Genomic DNA, 10,441 nt, shown 5'->3' with positions numbered 1-10,441 from the left:
TTATGATGCCAAAAACTTGCTGAAGTTTCTTTCTACATTTTTATTTATCAAACTATTTTCCATTATTATACTTTCATTAATGCTTCATAAGTGTAATATCTATCAATCTTAATTTTTATATCAATTTTATGTACAGGTATATGTTTTGTAAACACATTTTGATTTATATTTATTATATACATAGGTGTTTCATCAAATTAGCAAGTTTAGGTTTCAAGTATCTGTGTACGTATAACATTTGTGCTCATTATAAGCAAGACATATGTATTTGTATCTATCTCTAAAACACACTCAAGTGTTATTGTCACTAAAAGCCATGCTCGCTATTTAATATACTATCATTTACCGGTATGTGTCTTTATGTACTTAAGTCATGAACAATGTGAATCATATTCACAATCTTGAACTCATGGGTTATATACTGTATGAATTATAAAAAAGCAGCTCTTCTTAACATTTGATTATGTTTTCGACTCACAGTATATTTTACAATAGGATTTTGGAGACAATTATTTATAATCTCTTTCGCAATATTAATGTAATTTTTGTAATCTGTCATTATATTTTCAAGATTATACCAAGTTTAAATGATTTTAATCATCTGTTCTGTATGCTGCTGGTTTATAATATATGCACGCTGTTAGTTATCATTTCAGGCCATGCCTACCTCTCAACACCGCAATACAAAGGATCTGTCCGCTGGCTGGCCCTTCCTGTACAAGAACTACACAGGGGCGAAAAGGCACGTGTCTAGCCCTTCCTTTGAACACTACATTAAACCTGCCTACCTCTCAACACCCCAATACAGAGGAACTGTCCACTGGCTGGCACTTCCTGTACAAGTACTACAATGGGACGATTAGGCACGTTTCCAGCCCTTCCTATTGAACACTACATTAAACCACGAAGGACCGGAACAAACAATTACGGCTAGAAACAGGAAGACTTCACTCTTCAGAACATTGTGTTTTATCTAGTGAACTTCCGTTTTTTTAGTTCTCATTTCATACTTATATATTTTTAATGTTATACCGAGTATAGTTATCAGCTCAGGCTGATACTAATGGTTTAGTTCTCTCTAAAGTAGGTATGTATATGCCTGATTTAAGTTTTTCAGTTTAGACTGATATTGATGTTATAGTTCTCTACGAAGGAACTATTTTTATGCAGGCCTTGATTATATTTTTTCAATATTCGGCCTGATTTTGCTTATACCGTTCAGGCTGATATTGTTGTTATAGTTCTCTACGCAGGAACTATGTTTATGCAGGCCTACACGAAAAGACGATCGATAAATAACATGTTTAGCTGCATTATATTTATACAAAGAACGTCTATGTGACGTGGTTTAAAGTCACGCTGGTGGTAATGAGCTTAATGCAATCATAGTTACAAACCGGTATATATTCAAGCTCGTGAATTATTCATTGCTCCATATGACTATCACAACAAAATCATACAGGGAAGAGCAAGTTGATGGTGTTACACCAACATAAGTAAACGAATGTCAGGTAAAAGTATATACTTTCCCCGCTGATATCAGTCATTTGTTCAAAGTCCTTTTCATTGAGTTCAATAAAAATTGACACCGTTTTTTTAAGAAACAAATAAATGCAGTTTAATTGTGATCTTACTAATTAAATACTATTTTTCATTACCGGTAACTACATTATTGTATTTGATTGATTATAATTCATTTAAACAATGTCATTTACTATACATATTTGTGTACATATGCTCAAACTATAACAGTGACACATGTTCTCTTAATATTGTGTATTATATATTAGAAAACTATAGTTCTGTGTATAAAGAAGAATAAATAGAGAAAGTAGGATTTCACGTTTGATAATAAGTCTGAACAAAAGTGTTCATCACCATTGCATGCCCGCTAGTAGCTGCAGCTGCCACAATGACTTAAAATAAACTAAAAAGGAATATATTATGGTTAAGTATGACGTATGATCAATGCGAATTTTGAAAACACTATTGGAAAGTATCATAGCGTTAATTCTCAGTGCGCGACTACATGTACGTTTGAAACATATAATTTGATTTGAAATATATAAATGAAATGTGTGTCGTCACAGTTCATCTGTGAATCATCGAAAAATAGACACTTCTCACATCATTAAAAAAAGATTATGTTATTGTAAATGATAACTCGCTGACACAGACATAACTAAATGCAGCCTTTTGTATCAGTTTACGAAGAGGTCGATTTTGTTGTAATAAAAACGTTTAAAAGCTGAAGCAAATACCATTTTAAAGAAATAATTGACGTGTGTGATAGTAAAGTAACATTTATGGTAACAGATCGAATGTACATAACATAAAAATACTTACATAATGAACAATTGAACTAATTGAACTAATCGTAACGAGTAAAACAACTAGTAAATATGTGAGAACTGTTGACTTCTGCTTATGTAACTTTTAATTAAAAAAAAATTGAATGTATCACAGTTTAAGATTGTTTTCTCGTTATTTCTCTACGATAGAATTTACTTCAAAATTCAAATGTCAATAAAACGATCTATTTAAATGTTCATGATATGCGCAAAAACATTTGGATAACTGTATTCATATGTATTTATTCAGAGTAGAAATATATTTGTTATATGTTATAAGCATACGCTGTGAACAGTCTATTCAAATAAATAAAAAGTGTGATATGAGCTGACATATAATTGTTAAACTACATTGGGAAAAAAAATCGCATTTATAATTTATAAAATATTTATACTCACCCATTTCAAACACAACATAAATAAAGGAATTAAAAAGTGCGTTTATCAATTTTAAACAGGACTTTTATACTGTTTGGAAGCAATTCCTATGATAAAAGCTTGAACATCTATATAAAAGGCAAATGCCTACCAAAGTTCATACTGAATCAGTAAATCTTGGTTAAGAAAGAACTTCATACGCGAAATCAACGCTTTTATTTTCACTGTTTTTATATAAATTGAACACTTATCAAAACTTAATTAACGCAGTTGCGAAATTTCATGAAGTTACCCACCTACTGTTGTAATATACAACATTCTTAAAACGTTAAGTCTTGTTTAATTTGCGGACGGCATTGTTATAATATCGGATTCTGAAAAGTGACTCAAACGCATTTAACATTTATTCATGATAGTGCGACTTTTGGAAACTTAAAATTTATTCCACACAATTTAATATAGTAGTATTCGGTAAAAGAAGGCAGAAAGGATTCAATTTAACATTGAATTACAAAATAAGATATGGTAAATGAAAACAATATTTGTGTTTATTTTAAATTATATGTTCGTTGAACAAATGGTAAACAAAACATCAGGACAGGCTTATTATGTAAAATATGCTAGTTTCTTTATTGAAACGTGTGCGCATTTTTGGTTTTATGCATATATAACCATTTCATTGAATAGTGTACATATAATATGGTCAAACTAGAACTTAAATTGAATTGTTATATGCACATATCCCTCAATTTTGTATCGATGAAAATATTCTCTCATAATTAATGCATATTTCAAGTTCGTAATTAACTTGTTTGTAAATTTAGTATACTCTGAATTATACAAAGTCTTAATTATAATAAATCACCATCGTTTATTTTAACTGCTAATTATACGCATCATAACTATCCGGCGTATCCATCATTATGATGGTAAAAGTAAATCAGTGGACACGAGCTAGTGAAAAGATTTATTTGCTCTTTACCGATCAGTAGGTTTACGGTAACCAAAGCACAACAGGTTTTCTTTTTATTTAATACTTTTAATTACTCTATTTATGTCAATTACTTGTTGGATGTTGTAAAGCCGTACAATTTTCTCATTTCTGCGTAGTAATTAGATATAGACAAAGAGCTCGGGATCAGGTTTGATTTCCATGAATATTGTCATTAAATTGATGACGTGATTTGTTAAGACTCCTGCTGGCTCTATAAACTGGCATAATGACTATATCTGTCATGATTTTTGTCGTCTTGAACCAGGCAGCAACAAAAGGTCGCGGTCATACACTGTGAAAACGCAGCTGTATGTTCATAAACAAAGCTCCTTAAAATACAAAACTGTCAAAGATTTGAGATTTAAGGTATAAGGGGGCTATGGAAAGGATCACACATAAGTATAAGTGGTTTTCTTTTGTTTAAAGTGCATGTCGTCTGCGAAATTTATTTGTTAAAATGGCGGATATTTTAACGTTGAACATAGACGCTGAGTTAAACATGTCTGGATTTTTAACTTGCGTTCGTGTGGAGAAAACAAGTTCCAATCTAATGAGCTTAATCAATACCCCAAGACATTGTCTGGAGGTCACCTTTGCAAACCATGAGTGAGAATTTGCAAACCATGAGTGAGAAAAGTCCAAAGAACAAGTAATTGGCAGGTTTGGTAGTTAATAATTTTAATCTAGAATGATATCTATTCGCTTTAACATTGAAGTGAGAAAACAAATATATTAATGCAAAACATCGACATTATGTTTTTTTCTATTGTTAACATTTCTCAGTGTAAAATCAAGGGAGATACAAGGTGAATAAAAATCAAAGAAGGTTATTAATTAGCAATAACTATTCCCTTACTGAGTAACTTATTCATCAGTTTGCATTAAAAAATGATTGTCTTAACTATTCATATGACATTTTATAAGCAACCTATAAGTAGTGTTTTGTTGGCTAAGCGTTTTGGGGGTTAAGTAGAAATAAAGCGATATTCGGACAAATATGCGCTCATGTAAACACATTGCTGACGATAATTTCAAGAGGGATTCACTGCTGTGTATATGTGTCTGCGTCATTTCTAACGGGTTTTTTTTTGCGGTGTGAAAACGCATGATTGCTTTAGCGGTATGAACGTATGAATAACTCCGTTTTGTGAATCATATCACGCAATATCCTCTTTGTTGTGCCGTACACACACACTTCCCTTTCCGCGTTATCATAATGAGCATACTTCTGAATTATGATCAAGTGTAGCTCATACTTAACACATTAGATTTACATTGGATAGAATCTCTTCAACCGTTTTTTTTTTCAGTAGCACTTACTTTATAGTATTGCTTGTTTGATAACATCTAATATTGCGTGTAACACTTGTCGTATTCATTGATGCAATCGAAATCTTTGTCACTTTCTCTATTATTGGCAAGGATTTCACACACTTACATGAGTATTGCTTTCGTTAACCATATGCATGTGTTAAGTTTCTTTTTAAGTGTAATGTCAAAATGTGATTCACAAATTACGGGTACATATTATCAGACACAAAATAGTGTTGGCTCTTGTTAAGTTAATGAGCGTATTGTTCAGACATATCCTTACTTAAAATTCAAAATCCGGAGTTGTTGGATTGTGTCCAAGTTAATCACAATGATATTTATGCAGAGTTGGTTTGCAGTTTCTTCATTTTTGAATAGGTACGTGCCTCCGTGATTATCAAATGGCTGACACATTTTGTTACAAGTTCTATCACCAAAGTCGCTCAACGTGGAATCAGGCCGATGCAAGGTGTAAACAAGATGGCACGGTTCTTATCAAATTGGAAAGCGTCACTATGTTGCATAACATAAAATCAATTATTAAAACCAAAGGTATATTATTCCTAATTAGTTTATTTAGTTGCAACACGTATTGCTGTATCCCTTTTTATAAAAGCCCACAAAGACTTGGAATTGTTCTACCCTAAAGTTCACAAAATACCGTTATATGTAAATGGGATAGTTTTTGCAGATTTTTATGTTTTACTGAACTCTTACAAAGCTCAGCTTAGATGAAAAGCTCGATTATACAGCTACGACGAATAAAAAACAGATATATGTGTATAGCTGTTTAACCGAGCTTTTGTCATGTAATGGCAAATACAAATATATGAATTTTATTTAAAATATGCTTTGAAGATAGTCAGCTTGTAAACACAATGGTGTAACAGAAAGATCACTACCCACCATTGGGAGACTTCCTGATCCGTGTTTCACTTACGATTTAGTCGAAGACCATCAGTATGGCTATCTCACCCCAACAGACGGTAATAACAAATGCTTAACCCAACTGGAATGGTGTACTGGTTAGAGATTTAGTATTCTACATAATAAATTTTTGGTTTGCAAAAGTTATATATATATCTATTTTGATTAGAATCTAATATCTTTTTGATATAAAAAATACACAAGTTAAGGACTGCTATGCAAACATATGAACAACACTTTTAGCAATGTATACACATGTCTAGTACTTGCATTGTCTTAAATAAATGCGTTAAAAGACAATAGGAAGAAGACCCTTAAACAATACTTGATCTTCTTGGGCATCAGATATTAGATATATGTAAAATACCAACGGTATAAAATTGTCGCATACAGATGTTACAGATTAAGAACCCACGAATGCATATGAAAATAAACATACCAGTTGCACACACACACATTTCAAATCAAATAAGTGATTAGGCTGCAAAATGTTTATTGGCTTATACAACTTATTTTATATAAATTAAACACATTTTATTTTGTAGATGACGGATACCTAGAACTGACAGCGGATACTTATACTGCAACATTCAAGTCCTAAGACATGTAATTGCACAGCGCCGAAATTGACTTCAGACAGCAAGATGTCCGGAGGTTGCAAACTTAGCCCGCAAGATATGTGGCTTTGTTAAAAATAAGTTTTGAAACATTTGGCCAATCGCATTATGGTTTAATGTTGGTATAAAGAAATGGTTTAAATATAAATAAATGTGCACACATGCATGCTTCAATTGCACATATTGAAATGGATGTTTATGCCCCCGAAGCAGCGGTTCTGGGGGCATATTAAAATCGCAATGACCGTCCGTAAGTCCGTCCGTTAGTCCGTCCGTCCGGATTAGTTTCCGCTCAATAAGTCAAGTAATTGTCATCAGATCTTCGACAAACTTCATAAAAATGTGTAAGGCAATAACATGTAGGTCAAGCTCGATAATCGGCCAAATTGACCAAGACGCTCCTGAGTTACGGCCCTTGAATCATCGTAAAATTGGTCTTTTTCTCATTTCCGCTCAATAACTCGAGAAAATGTCATAGGATCTTCGCCACACTTCATGAAAATGTGTAAGGCAATTACATCTAGGACAAGTTCGAAAATCGGCAAAATTGACCCAGACACTCCTGAGTTACGGCCCTTGAATCGGTGTACGGAAGAAACCCCCTCCGGGAGAAACACCTTTCCCTAAAAATGGCATAGCTGAAGAAATCCCCTTTCACATGTTGCATACGCGGAATAAACACCCTCGCTAGTTTTGCATATGCGGAATAAACAACCTTCCATAGCGGAACAAACCCCCTTCCATAATGAAATCATGTGTATGCAAAATGTGAAAGGGGGTTTCTTCCGCTGAGCGTTTTTAGAGATTCAAGGAAAAAAAAATTTAGTGTTTAAGGATAGTATGCACGATTTTGTCAAATATTTATGAAATTATATTAAATGTAAAAAAAAGCGATATATGTTCATACGACACACGAACACTAACTCCGATCCTAATAAAAAGCGAATGCTTCGATTATTGTAGAAAAATATATACGAAATATCTTCGGCACAATCGGCTCGGGGCGCTAATTTGTCTTTGCTGCATGACCCATTAGACCTAACATTGTGGCATAAACTTCTTATTTTACTCTATGCTGATGACACTGTATTACTTTCAGATTGCCCAATTGACTTCCAAAATAGCTTGAACACTTTTTATGAATATTGCAACAACTGGCACTTAAACATTAATTATAGCAAAACTAAAATAATAATATTTGGAGCAAGACAATTACAAAACTTCCATTTTTACATAGATAACACACCAATTGAAATAACAGACAACTATCATTATCTTGGTCTCACTCTTTCAAGCAATGGATCATTTCTTAAAGCACGCAAACATATAGAAGAACAAGCAACCAAAGCTATGCACCTACTTTTCACAAGGGCAAACAACTCAAGCCTCCCAATCGATCTCATTATAAAGCTTTTCGACCACACTGTGCTTCAAATCCTGACCTATGGATCTGAAATATTTGGTTATGAAAACATTGATATACTTGAAAGAATCCATAATTAATTTTTAAGGAAAATCACACATGCTAAAGCTTCAACACCTATATCTTTCTAACATGGAGAGCTTGGCAGGTACCAAATATCAATTACTATTCAAGCAAAAATGATATCTTTCTGGACTAGAATACTTAACGGGAAACAAAATAAGTTTGCAGCGCAGATATATAACTTTATGATGAATCTCCCTGACAAAAACTTCAAATGGATAAATAAAATGAAAGAAATTCTCAATGTAACAGGTTGCATAGATTTATGGCACAACCAAGACCAATTGTTAAACACTAATATAAAAATAAATAATAAAATTAAAAACATATTAATAGAGCAATATAAAGCTACAGGGCAAAACAGTCTCACTACCTCAAATAAAACCAGAACATACAGAATATTCAAAGAGAACATTGAACTAGAAAAATACCTTATACTCTTGCCTCAGTGTGAGCGAAGCAGCCTTTTCAAAATCAGAACGGCCAACCATAACCTCCCAGTTGAAACAGGCAGATATGATGGAACCCCGTACACTGAAAGAAAATGCACAAAATGTACAAATGACCAGGTTGGAAGTGAAGAACATTACCTTCTATTGTGCCCCTTCTTCCAAACACAAAGAGAACAGTATTTAAGTGTATTCAATACACAAATTTCAAGCCTTACTATTAAAACAATTCTACCTACAACGTCAACACCACATCTTAAAGAAGTGTGCAATTTAATAAATATAATCATTAAAAGTTTTAAACAACAGTAATGCCACACCACTCCACTACCATTTCATCCAATTACTACCATAAGTGTGTTCTTGTCACATTATTTTTTATTTATTTTTTTCTTCCACCCCACCCTTTATTTATCTAATAAGCATCTGTTTTCTAAATAGACTTGGTAAACAGTTCCTAAATCCTCATATAAATACGTCAACTTTGACATTCTCAAGGGAGTTAAAAAATTTAGCCTAATACAATACAATTAAATACCTTAATTTTAAAAAAATGATATAGCACTTCAAATAAAATACTAAGCTTATTTTATTAAAAACAACCTGCTTACCTGGTGCTATAACGGTCAACTCCATCCCTTAGCTTAAAATCCGATAATTGCTGACACGCTTTCCCGTTCGAACGCTTATTTTTAGCATAGTTGCGGTTACGCAACTATGCTTATGTTAGATCTACATTTCGAAAACCGGCATGGAACGGTTGACCATTATGAAGCCTTACCTGATCAAAAATCAGACGAAATATCTAACGTTTTCTTCCAAGAATATTGCTGACACCGTTTTTAGTGAACTTTTCTAAGACCGTTTTACGTGAAAAAACCTTCTAAGAAACTAAAACAAATTTCGTTCGTAAAACAATTCTGTTCTGGTTGATAGTGATCTCACACCTACTTTCTATGTAGAATTTCATTGGTTAATTATAAATAGAAATTAACATATTCTCAACAGGAAGTGGGGCATAAGGTTACAATATACCAAAAAATTTCCTTAACAAATTCAATGTAAAATCAACAACTTCAACGAAAAATAAAGTCAAACTTTTGCGCGTAGACACCCCCATACCCATACCTTTTCTTAAAGAGCATGCCAAGCCGAATGGATTTAAACAATAAAAAAGATAGGTCATGCATTATGTAAGAAAGAACTCGACGCGAATCAACGGTCACTGTTTAAAGGCCACCTTTTTACCGGCTGATCTCCAGTTGATGAGGGTTTCCCGCCATCTGTCAAAATCTCATGTAGTCTCCAACCTATAAGCAAAACACTGAATTTGTAGAATACAACAATGTTTTCCCTACCACATGCACACAGAAATATTCAAAAATAAAGTCATGGTAAGTGCACATACAGAGAATTGTGTCTTCAAATAAATGACGTTCCATTTTTTAGAGGGTAAAGCATTGAACACCAAAATGATTTAGTATATTGTAACCTAAAGGAGAAATATATTCTGATTAAAATGTGTTTTTCTTGCATATTATTATCTTCCTATTCATATTGCACCAATATATTAAGTTCGGCTGGATTATCTGTCCATTTGGCCATTTTATATCATATTTTCACACGCTGGTGTTTTCCGTCCGAAGAAGGCGATTTTAGGCCTGTTAAAGCTTAAATGTCCCTTTAAGATTTAAAGCTGTTGTGTTCAATATCTGCAACAAAATACCAAAACAAACCAAATGGATAGGCACCTGGGGCTTATGCGGGGTGGGGAAAGAATGAATTTGTTAGATATTTTCACTCTAAGCAATTTTGATAATGTCTTTTTAGTGTTGTTTTTTTAAATAACCCCAAAAATGTCAATTTCAAAGCAAAAAAAATCCAATTTCATCCAAAATAATAAACAAATTAGTAAAAATGAAAGATCA

Source organism: Dreissena polymorpha, chromosome 3, assembly GCF_020536995.1.
Source record: "Dreissena polymorpha isolate Duluth1 chromosome 3, UMN_Dpol_1.0, whole genome shotgun sequence".
Taxonomy (NCBI): domain Eukaryota; kingdom Metazoa; phylum Mollusca; class Bivalvia; order Myida; family Dreissenidae; genus Dreissena; species Dreissena polymorpha.
Note: the sequence above shows the minus strand (reverse complement) of the source record.